This window comes from Canis lupus, chromosome 16 (assembly GCF_011100685.1).
Source record: "Canis lupus familiaris isolate Mischka breed German Shepherd chromosome 16, alternate assembly UU_Cfam_GSD_1.0, whole genome shotgun sequence".
Lineage (NCBI taxonomy): Eukaryota > Metazoa > Chordata > Mammalia > Carnivora > Canidae > Canis > Canis lupus.
Window position 1 is genome coordinate 31,030,018 of NC_049237.1, and position 12,814 is coordinate 31,042,831.

Consider the following 12,814-nt stretch of genomic DNA (forward strand, 5'->3'; position numbering starts at 1 on the left):
AGGCAGATGTGCATGTGAAATGTAGGTCTGCCATTTGTTAGCAGTGATGCAGGTAAGTTATTTCATCCTGCTAAGAATAAATTGCTCATTAAAATGAAGATAAAAGTACCCATTTCACAAGGTCATTGTGAGTATTAATCATAATGTGTATCAAGTGCCTAACACAGAGCCAGGTGGAAACTCCATAACATGGTTATTATTATTAAACTATCCATAAGCATCTCCCTGTCCTAACTTTCTTAAAAGCCACAAATGCATAGCTCCTCATAACTGAATCAAATTAGAGGTGTTATGAAGTGATTTGGAAGATTTCCAGAGTGCACAGCTGGAATATGTATCATCAGGAGTGAATTATTACATCTCATTGGGCCTCAGTTTCTCTTTAGTAGAAGGAGAATTTTAGTTAGCATCTGTGCTCTCTAATATCAAGTGTTGAACATTACATTTAAAACTGGAATATGAAACCCCTTGGATTCTAGTAAGATGAATTACTTAATACTTGTAAGTACTTTTGGGAAAAAATGAGCAAGTTGTCATTGATCTATATGCCTTTGCATGCTTGCATGCCTACGTGCTCCTGTACACAAACATACAACACACAAACACACGTACAGAAAATTCTTTTTAATATGGCCCAAACTAATTCAGAGCTCAGGAATCAAGTATTTTAATAAATACATGGCAAGGCTGCAAAATGTATAAGATTGTGGCTAGGAGGGTAGAAAATAATCAGGATAGAAACAAAACAACAAAAAACAGGCAAGTATCTTTAAGGAATGTATGAGCAGAAAATTTCCTATAGAAGAAAATGGAATGAACTAAGGAGTGAGGGGTGCCTGGGTGGCTCAATCAGTTAAGCATTTGCCTTCGGCCCAGGTCATGATCTCAACATCTTGGGATACAGCCCCATGTCAGGCTCCTGTTCAGTAGAGAGCCTGTTTCTCCCTGTTCCTCTCCTGCTCCCCCTACCTGTGCTCTCTCAATCTCTCTCTGTCAAATAAATAAAAAAAATCTTAAGACTAACAGAAGATAGAAGGTGTGAAAATAGATACATGAAGTGTCTACATTGTATGAAAAGAAAGCATTAATAAACAATGGGCTCAGAAAGGGCTTTATAAGGAGTTAACATCTGAATTAAGTCTCAGGTGAAAAGATGTTTGGAATCTCTGTGGAGCACTATCTGGATAGCTCTAGGATATGTGCAGAGTCAGGGAGGGTCAGAAGTGCCTGCCCAGTCCGGGAAGGTTAGAAATCAGCTATGAATGGAACAAAGGGGTTAATGGAGGTTCTGGAGGACAATAAAGCTAGAAGGACTGGAGGGGAGGGCATCATTGGAGGGCTTTGAAAGTTAAGTAAAAAGCTTAAACTTGATTGTCAATGTTTGAAAGTTTTAGGTAATTGGGCAAGGAAAAAACTACATGAACTGATTTGTTCAGATGATAACTCTGACAACTGTGAAGGATGAATTGAAGAACCACTTACAGCTTGAGAGACAAATACTAGCAATTGAATAATCTCATCAATAGAAGCAGAAGCAATAGGAATGAAGAACAGAAAATTGATATAAGAGACATTGACGAGGTTGACTCTGAGTTATTTTGCCATTGTTGACTGATCCTTCCTACTCTGACTTCCATAACACTGTTTCCTGGTTTACTTTATTCGTCTTCAATTCTTTTTCTCAGGCTTCCCCATGAGCTATTTCCTCTGTTTAGTCCTTAACAATATTATTGCCAAGGGTTCTGACCTTGGCCATCTTCTTCGGTGGTTTCATGCTAGCCTGTGGTCTTCACCCTGCTTCTGTGAATATGGCACAAATACTTTTCCCTTGCAGCCAGATTTCCCTGCTAAGCCCAACTTGCATATTGTACTATACACAGAGATATACAAGTTTCTTCTTCTTATATATACAGAGATGTTTAACTACAAACTGTCATCTTCCCTTGAAAACTTGTTCCCATCCCTCTTACATTCTATATCCCGGTGTTAATTATTTATACATTTAGCAATTGAAATTTAATTTTGGAAATCAGACTTTATTCCCTTTTTTTCCAACTATCCTCCATATCTAGTGTATCACTGGTATTTTATAATAATTGTATCTCCCAAACAAAACAGAAAAACAACTTCTCATTTAATTCCTATGGTCATTTTTTTAGTTCCTAATTTAGTCTCATCCATAAGATAAGGACAAGCCCCAAAGGGAGGAAGTCCTGGGTTTGTCTGGAAGTGGCATTACATGAATAAGCTACAAAGATGGAAAGGAGTATCAACCTCAGAAGGACAAAGAGCAAAGAGAAGGAAAAGGTGGAGGTACACATTACACTCAAGGGGTCAACAAAAATGTTCACGTGACAACAATAATGCACCTAAGTTGGTGGGTATAAAATTATACAGAGCAAAGACAAAGTGGAATGTATAATTCAAGGTAAGAAGTCCAAGAATTAGTCTGTGAATAGAAAATATTTCCTTGGAAAACTTAAAGTGACTACCGGTTAACCCTGAGTCGTCTTGCTTAAATTTTGCCTTCTTCAATGCATCGTCTATAAGGTTGTCAAACCAATTTTTTTAAGAACATAATTATGATCATGTCAGTCCCTCAACCTGTAAGAGCCCCTTCTCACCTTTTCTTTTTTTCTTTTTCTTTTTAATAAAATTCTAACTTCTTAACATGGGATGCGTTTCTTCATGATTTGGTTTCTGCTTCTCTCTCTCTATTTCCTCATTGCTTGACATTCCTTCTCCCTCAGAAAGCTTGAGTCTCTCAAGCTGCACTAGCTCAGTTCCCTAAACACACTCCATTAACATGCTTTTCTTTATGCATTCATCTGCCTGTAACATCTTCTCTGAGCTAATTCATGAAGGTTCTTCAAGATATATCAAGGATCTTTTCTTAAGAAATTTTCCTTTACCACACAGCCAATCTACCCACCCCCTTTTGGGGTACTATGGAATATTCCCTCATATGGTGTTTCATTGATATGGTGCACAGCTGACTTCTCCAACAGCATTTGATATTATGTTGTGCTATGTTGTGTCATTGTATTATGTTATGTTGTATTATAGGGCACTAATATCTCCTGAGGGCAAGGATTCATTTTCAGATTTGCCACAGAGCTGTGAACAATAGAACTGATCAATACACATTAGTTCAACAAATTAATGAATAATTGAATCATTTAGTGAATGATTAGATATGAAAAGTAAATAAAAAGCTGAAATTAAATGTTCCTGAGGGTTACAGTCTAGGAGAACTAAATGACTCAAAATATAGGTCAAATCCAATCCATTTATCACATGTTCACTGTCTATACCCATTCAGCTGAAGATGGCTGAAGAAAAAAATATGTATCATATTGATTGGATTTATTTCAATTTTTTTACCTGAAATCTCAAGTGGTTCCTCAGTGCTATCTGGCGATCCCATCACATTTCCCAAAACAGTTTACTCCCCCACATTCCCAGATCACTATCTCATATCTTATTCTGTAACTCAAATTTTAAACATATTTTGCCAACGATCTTGCTTATTTCATTGAGAATAGACATCCAAGAAGAAATATCCATATTCCTTATCTATTCTCCACATCTGATTTCTCACTCTTTAACTTATTTCTTTCTATAGTACTTATGAGTTCTAACATAATGAAAAGTTATTCATTTTGTTTTGATTTTCACCAGTCTCTCCTCACCTTCCAAACATAACAGACTCTAGGCTCTATGAAGGCAGGGTTGCTTCTGCTTTTTTATTCTCACTTCTACATCCCAAGATTTTAGAATAGTTCCTGGCACATAGAAATCAATCAGTAAATATTTATAGAATGAAATAATTAAGTCTCCCACAAATAAATCTCCCCATATCTCTGTACCTGTACCTATGCACAGTTTAAATACAATTGTTCTTTCTTCTAATGCCAAATTTCGTCCTTATAATCTGAACAGTGTTACCATATATGATCACGTAATTTGTTCACTGCACAACAGCGGCTAGCTGAGCAGGCAAGTAGAAGCTGAAAGTTATTTGCCTAGAGAAAGGGTTGGTGTTTGTTTTTGTTTGTTTGTGTTGTTGTTATTGTTGGATGGTTGTGTTTCTTTGCAAATAATCGCTGTACAGAATAGTAATAGCCCTGACTAAACTTTATAATTTCTTACTTATTCAAGAACTTTTAGGGATCCCTGGGTGGCGCAGCGGTTTGGCGCCTGCCTTTGGCCCAGGGCGCGATCCTGGGGACCCGGGATCGAATCCCACATCGGGCTCCCTGCATGGAGCCCGCTTCTCCCTCTGCCTGTGTCTCTGCCTCTCTCTCTCTCTCTCTCTGTGACTATCATGAATAAATAAATAAAATCTTAAAAAAAAAAAAAAGAACTTTTATGCAAAAATGTCACAACTCCCATCTTATAAAAAATGACCATCCTAGATTCTACATCTTCTTTTATCTGCTGCCCTTTATTAGCAAAACTTCTTGAAACCACTACCCCATCACTAGAGATAGACCTGGCTATGCTGCAGTGACAAGAACCTCCAGGTCTCAAGGGCTTAGCTCACCAAGAATTTATTTTTAATTCATATAAAATCTGCTGTGGGGTATGCAACTGTAGAGTGAAGTTGCCCTCCAAATGCTTACCAAGCAAGTAAAGATGTGACTATTATACCATTATGCTAACTTTGCTTCTACTTTCCAGGAAGGAGAATAGACTGAAGTTCCAGAATCAACATTGCGTGCCTTCACTAGTAAGCAATGCCTGTTACTTTGTCACACAGTTCACCAGCCAAAACATTTTACATGGCTATGCTTAAGTACAAGGGGACAAGGAAGCATAGTCTTCCTTTGTGTCCAGGAGAGAGGAGAATCAGGTATCAACCATTCACAACTATATGTACTGTCTTTACTTTCTCTCCCCTCATTTTGTCTTGAACTCACTCCAGTCAGACACTGAATCTTTTGTCAATGTCACCATTACAAAGTCCTGTGGTAAAATGTTTTAACAGCCATAATAAGATATAATCAATGCATATAAATTATATCTAATTAAACTATGCAGTTTGACATATTTTAATATACATGCATATATATCTGTGAAACAATCACTGCAATCAAGGTATTGAATGTATTAACTACCTCCTAAAGTACCTTTGCCTTTTGTAATCCTTGTCATCAGAACTCCCTGTGCTCCCTTCTCCCAAGCAACCATTTATCTGATTTCTAATTAGGCTAGTTAGAATTTCCTAAACTACTTAGAGTTTCTAGAATTTTAAATAAATTGCATCATAGAATATACTCTTTGGGTACCTTATCTCACTCCACATAATTATCTTGAAATCCACTCATGATAAAGGTCATTGCCTTTTATTGCAGTGTAATACTTGCTGTATGCATATAACACAAGTACCTTGCCCATTCAAACACTGATGTATATTTTGGCTGTTTCTGGTTTGGAACCTTTACAAATACCACCTGCTATAAACATTCACATACAAGTCTTTGAATTAGCATATGCTTTATTTTCTCATATGTAGAAATCTAGGAATGTAATGGTTGAGTCCTTGGGTAGATGAGTGTTTAACTTTTTGAGACACTGTCAAACTTTCCCAAGTAGTTGTCATTCATCATCCTCAGTGTTGGTGTATGACAATTCAAGTTCCTCCAAATCCTCTTCAGTATGTGATATGGTCATCCTTTATGTTTCAATCATTCTGATAAATATGTAGTAGTATTTCATTAAGTTTTTACTTTATGTTTTACTAATGACTAATAATATTGGCTGTCTTTTTATATGTTTATTTGCGATCTATGAATTCTAGAAAGAGGATGCTCAAGTTTTTTTGCCTGCTATTTTGTTGGGCTATTGAATTTGCCATGCAGTGATTTTCTCCCAATCTATGGCTTCTCTTTCCCTTCTTTAAACATTGTCTTTAATGCTTAAAGACATTTGTCATGGTGCATTATGTATCAGTAGTCATGCTTTATAATTTTTTTTAGTAATATTCCATTGGATGCTGCCTTTTACTTGTTATTCATCTGTTTATGGTCATTTGTGCTGCTTCCACTTTTTGGATACTATGAATAATACCGTTATAAACATTCATGTATAAGTTTTTATGTGGGCATATGTTTAAGTATACACACATGTATGTATAGCATATAGGTGTGTATGTATAGCATATAGGTTTGTATGTATGGAAAGATGATAGATCTAGCACAGAATTTTTGAGTCATATGATAACTCCATATTTAACATCTTGAGGAACTGCCAGTGTTTTTTACAAAGTGGCTGCACCATTGTATATTAACGCTAGCCATGTTCGAGGGATCCAGTTTCTTCATCTCCCTGCCTCCAAAATAACATTTATTATTATCTGTCTTTTTGATTATAGCCTCTTAGAGGGTGTGAAGTGGTATTGCATTGTGGTTGCAGCTGGCATTTCCCTACTCACCAGTAATATTGATCATCTTTTCATATATTTAGTGGCCATTACTTGTATATTTTCTTTGAAGAAATGCCTATTCAAATGCAATGCCTACTTTAAATTGGGTTGTTTTTATTATTGAATTGTAAGTGTTCTTTGTCTGTTTTGGATATAAGTCCTTTATAAGATAGATGATTTACAAGCATTTTCTCTTATTCTGTGGTTTTTCTTTGGATTTGCAAACATTTTATCCCAGTCTGTGATTTGTGTTTGCACTTTATTGGTGGCATTATTGCAGCACAAGGGTTTTTAATTTTGATGAAGTCCAGTTTATTTAATTTTTCTTTTGTCACCTATGCTTTTCATGTTGTATCTCAGTAATAATTTTCTAGCCCAGTCACAAAGATGTACTTTCTATACTTTCTTTAAGTTTTTTATAGTTTTTGCTGTTACATTTAGGTAACTTTTTGAGTTAATTTTTATGTGTAATGAAGAGTAGGAGTTCCACTTCATTTTTTGCATGTGGATATCAAGTTGGCCCAAAACTGTTTGTTTGAAAGATTAGTCTTTCTCCATTCAATGCTTGTGATACCCTTATCAAAAAAATCACTGAATATAAATGCTAATTTCTCAACTCATTTCTATTCATTCATCTATATGTCCATCCTTATGCTGTCTTGATTATCTGTGTGGTAAGATCTAAAACCGTGAAATCTTCCCATTCTGTTGTTTTTCAAGATTATTTTTTCCAGTTATTCTGGCTGTATTGAATTTCCCTATGAATTTGAGGGATAGCTTTTTGGTGTCAAACAAAAAAAAAGTCAGCTGAGATTTTTTTTTTTCAGCTGAGATTTTGATAGGGATTATGCTCAATGATTCTTGGTCTTAATGACTTTTATATGTAAAGAAAATTTTAAAATTGAATTATTAGTTGTACTCAGTAAATCATGACACTTGATTTCTAGTCTCATTCTAGACACAGTGAAACTTTTCATTGAGAAGATTTATAAATATGTTAGAAAACTCTGTTTCTAAGTTATTTTTGACATATTTCCATCCTTTTAAATTTGTCATTTAATCATGAAGACACTTCTTATCCATCTAAAAAAAATCTCTTCATTAAATAAATTTTATTTTCTGAAACATAAATTGTTTTGTTTTTGCTTATTTGTTTATTGTGAAAAATGTTAGCATTTCCTTGGTGGGGTTTGTGTGTATGTGAGTGTATTTGTATGTGCATGTGTGTGTGTGTCTATATGTGTGTTAATATCTATTAGATATCATGTCACTAATCTTAAGCATATTTTTATTCTTGGATTCTTATAAAAGAGAATCTTTTGAATTTTTTTCCATGAAATAAGCAAGCAATCTCTAACCTCTGTATGCTACAAAATATTCCTTATCTTATTGTACATCGTTGCCAAGATCCTAAACCTAAAATTTATAGCCTGCTTAAATCCATTTAAATGATCACACTTTAATTAAACTACTTCTCAATACGTTCAAAAGGCTTGAATACCACTGACCAACTATGGAGTCCCCCCTTTCTCTCAGGACTCTCCTAAGCTTACGTGACATATGAAACTGATGAGGGTATTGATTAAATTGAAATAATTATTTTTTTATGTTTAATTTATTTTTAAGGTAAAAGTAAATGTCTGTTAAAGTTTTATATATATTTTTTCTGCACCTGTGGATCATCTTGACTATCACCTAGAATATAATGACCCTACTTTATAAACCTGTGATCTGTGGTGTCCACATACTGCCAAGAAATCAAGTATATTCAGGATGAAAATGACATAAAAAAATTTCCAAGCAATTACCTTGTGGATTTGATTCAAGTTAATTTATTACAATATAAAAGCACAGGTGACATATTAAGAAATAAAATATCTTAATAAAATGAAATACAAGACAATAAACTGCTTCAGAAAAGACAGAGCAGTCAATTATGTTAAATTATTTCAATAAGTGAAATAATGCAATAACAGAGAACCAAACACTAGAATATGAAAATGGAAAGTGTGGGTGATGGTTAGAAGAACTCTTTCAATAAAATTGTGTTATGGACAGAACTGTGTTTCCAGTGTACAAATTCATATGTTGAAGCCCCAGTCCCCAGTGTGACTGTATTTGGAGGTTGGGCCTTTATGGAGGTAATGATAGTTACATTAGGTAATAATGATGGGACACTAATTCAATAGGACTGGTATTCTTTAGACCAATAAGACCCAAGTCCTCTCTCCTTCTCTTTCTTTCTCCTCCCTTCCTCTCTCCTTGCAGGAACAAGAGAAAGGCAACATTAGAACATAAGAGACAGTGGTCATCTACAAGCCCAGAAATGAGCTCTTATCAGAAACAAAATTTTCCCAGCAATTGGTCATGGACTTCTAGCCTCCAGAACTGTGAAAAAATAAACGTCTGTTACTTAAGCCACCCAGTTGGTGATATTTTGTTAAGACTGCCTGAGCAGACTAATAAAAGTAGTTTAAAGACAGAAACCCAATTAGAGTTGGTTGGGGAAATAGTGGTTGGGGAAATATTCTGTATACACATTCTTTTGTGTATTCTGCTGCTTTAGGAAAGAATGTTCTGAATATATCAGTTAAATACATCTGGTCCAGTATATCACTCAAAGTCATTGTTTGCTTGGTGATTTTCTGTTTAGATGATCTTTCCACTGTTGTAAGTGGAGGTATTAAAGCCCCTACTATTATTGTAGCACTATTGATTAGTTCCTTTATGTTTGTTATTAGCTGTTTTATGTATTTAGGTGTTCCCATGTTAGGTGCATAAATATTTATAATTGTTAGATCGTCTTGTTGGACTGTCCTCTTTGTTATTATACAGTGCCATTCTTTGTTCTTGTTGTAATCTTTGTTTTAAAGTCTGTTATTCAGGGATGAAAAAAATGAAATCTTGCCACTTGCAACAACATAGATACATCTAGAGACTATAATGCTAAGTGGAATAAGCCAGTCAGAGAAAGACAAATACTACATGATTTCACTCATTTGTAGAATTTAAGAAACAAAACAAACACAGGAGAAAAAGGAAAAAACAGACTCTTAACTATAAATAACAAACTGATGGTTATCAGAAGGGAGGTGGGTGGATTAAATAAAGGGATTAAGAGTACATTTATCTTCATAAGCACTGAGTAATATAAGGTATCCTTGAGTCATTATACTATATATTTGATACTAATATAACAATGTGTTAACTACACTGGAATTAAAATTTAATTAACTAGTTAATCAAAAAAAGAAGCAATGTTACAAAATTAAGCAATTCTTCCTAATTTTCCTAAGTAAAGGAGCAAAGAAACTTAATGGTACTTGGGAAGTGAGTGGGACAAGGAAAGATACTGTTTTCTTAATATGGGCTTTATTTCATAATAGAATGATTTGGAGAATGATCTTATAAACAGAAAAATGTTGATCCAAAAAAAGAGATAACTTTTCTATTGACTGCCTTATGCAATTACGTGAGTATGAGATTCAGAGCAAAAGTGGAGGAGTCACATGAAATAGGAGAAGGCAAAGTATATGGATACATAAGCATGTAACCTGATGGTGTAAGAATGAGATAGTATTTTCCTGAGGTAGTTTATCTAGAAGTTTAGAAGTAAAGGCAATATAAGATAAAATGATAGCTTAATGGAGACATAAGATCAAGAAAGTTACTTATTTAAATAGTGTTGATTATATTTACAGCTCAAGATAGCTATGTTTACACTTTAATAGAGAAGGAGAATAATTTATGAGTGCCAATTAAACTTTTAGTTGAGGAGGGGTTTGTACCTTCTTTTTCTAGTTTAAGAAAAAATCAGAAAAGAATGAGCCAAGATGCAGGAAGGAAAGATTGATGAAGGAAAAGAAAACTGAAGGAGACCAAACTGAAGTTAACTTAGGAGTAAGAGGGGTAAGAGGCACGGGACTTGGCTTTGAAAAGACAAAGGAGGGCTAAATGGCCATCTTGGACAATGAGCACATTAAGTGGAGAAGAATAAAACACTTAGTGAGATTGAGGACAAGCATTACTTGATCCTGGGTGACTTAAATAGTATTTGATTGAAGTTAAACAAGTAAACATCTATTTTAATTTCTTCATCGGGTAGCAGAAAAAGAGAAAATAGACCATTGAATTTTGTTCTAGAATGGGAGTAGGTGAGGTGAGAGCAGACACTGAAGAAGAAATAAATAAATGGCAAAATATCCTATGTTCATGTATTGCAAGTATTAATATTGTTAAAAGATCCATATTGTGCAATTCAGTGCAATCCTTATCAAAATTCCAATGGAATTTTTCACAGAAACAACAATTCTAAACTTAATATAAAAGTATAAAAAACCTTGAATACCAAAGAAATTTTGAGGAAGAACAAAACTATAGGCATTACACTTCCTGATTTCAAACTATATTACAAAGCTATAGTTATCAAACAGCATGGTACTAGCACAAAAACAGAGATTCAGCTCAATGGAACAAGATAGAAAGCTGAAAAACAAATCCATGAATATGTACAGTCAATTAATTTGTGACAGATAAGGTAAGAATACTTAGTGGGAAAGGGATAGACTTTTCAATTAATAGTGTTGGCAACCTGGACAATCACATGCAAAAGAATGAACCTGTATCCATATCTTACATCATACACAAAAATTAACTCAGAATGGATTAAAGATTTGTATGGAAGAATTAAAACCATAAAGCTCCTAGAGGAAAACACAAAGGGTAAGTTCCTTAACATTGGTCTTAGCAATGATTTTTTTATTTGACACCAGAAGCATAAGCAACAAAAGCAAAGTTAATAACCAAACCACATCAAACTAAAAAGCTTCTGTAAATCAAAGGAAACCACCAACAAAATAAAAAAGCAACCTGCAGAATGGGAGTAAATATTTGCAAATCATATATCTAAGAAGGATTAATATTCAAACAACACAAAGAACTCAACTCCATAGCACAAAGAAAACAATCCACTTAAAAAATGGGCAGAGTACCTGAATAGAATTTTTTTTCAAAGAAGACAATAGGTACATAAAAAAGGCCACATCACTGACCATTAGGAATTACAAATTAGTATCACAGTGAGATGTTACCTCACACTTGTTAGAATGACTATCACCAAAAAGATAAAAGTTAATGAGTGTTGGCAAGGATGGGAGAAAAGGGAACACTCATGCCCTATTGGTGGCAATGTAAATTGGTGAGGTCATTATTATACATCGAGATTCCACAGAAAGTTAAAAAAAGAACTGTATGAACCACCAGTCCTATATCTGGATACATATGCAAAGGAAAACAGGATCAAAGAGATATCTGGACTCTCATATTTACTGCAACATTATTCACAATAGCCGAGATATGAATACAACTTAAGTGTCCATCAACAGATGAATGAACAAAGAAAATGTGGTGTATATATACACACATATATACATATATATATTAGAACATTATTCAACCATGAAAAAGGAAATCTTGCCATTTGCATGGATGGACCTTGAAGGCATTATTCTAAATGAAATAAGTCAGACAAAGACAAATATATGATCCCACTTATATGTGGATTTTTTTAAAAAAGGACAAATTCATAGAAACAGAGTAGAAAAGTGGTTTCTAGGAACTGGGGGGAGGTAAAGAAGATAGAGAGAGGTTGGTAAAAGGGTACAAAATTTCAGTTGTAAGATGAAAAGGGTTCTGGGCCTCAGTCGGTTAAGTGTCCAACTCTCGGTTTCAGCTCAGGTCATGATCTCAGAGTCATGAGTTTGAATTCTGCATTGGGCTCCATGCTCAGCAGGGAGTCTGTTTGAGATTGTCTCTCTCTTTTTCCCTCTGCCATTCCCTCCTGCACTCTCTTTCTCTCTCAAATGAATAAATAAATCTTTTTTAAAAAGATGAATAAGGTCTTATAGCTAATATATAACTTTGTGAGTATAGTTGGGTAACACTATTTATAACTGAAATTTGCTAAGAGAAAACTTAAATGTTCTCACACACACATACAAAATAAATATGTAAGGTGATAGATGTATTAAGTAGATGCAGGGGATCCTTTCACAGTATATACATATATATCAAACTACCACTATATACACCCTTAAATATCTTATAATTTTATATGTCAATTATACTAAATACAACTGAAATTTAAAAACAAACAAACGAAGAAGATTCTGGAGAAGGCAGAGAATATTGAGAAATCTGATTTCCAGTCTAACTTATTTTCTGGTCCAATTCAGAAAAGTTATACTTTTCTCATCATTTTGAAGGCTCAGAGGAAATTGGGTGGGTATCTAAGCAAGGAAGTAGAGGAAATAAGTAGGAATGGTTTAAAAGTGTTAAGTCATGCACCAATATAAGGATGAAAGGCATATTGAAAGGACTGGTAGAGAA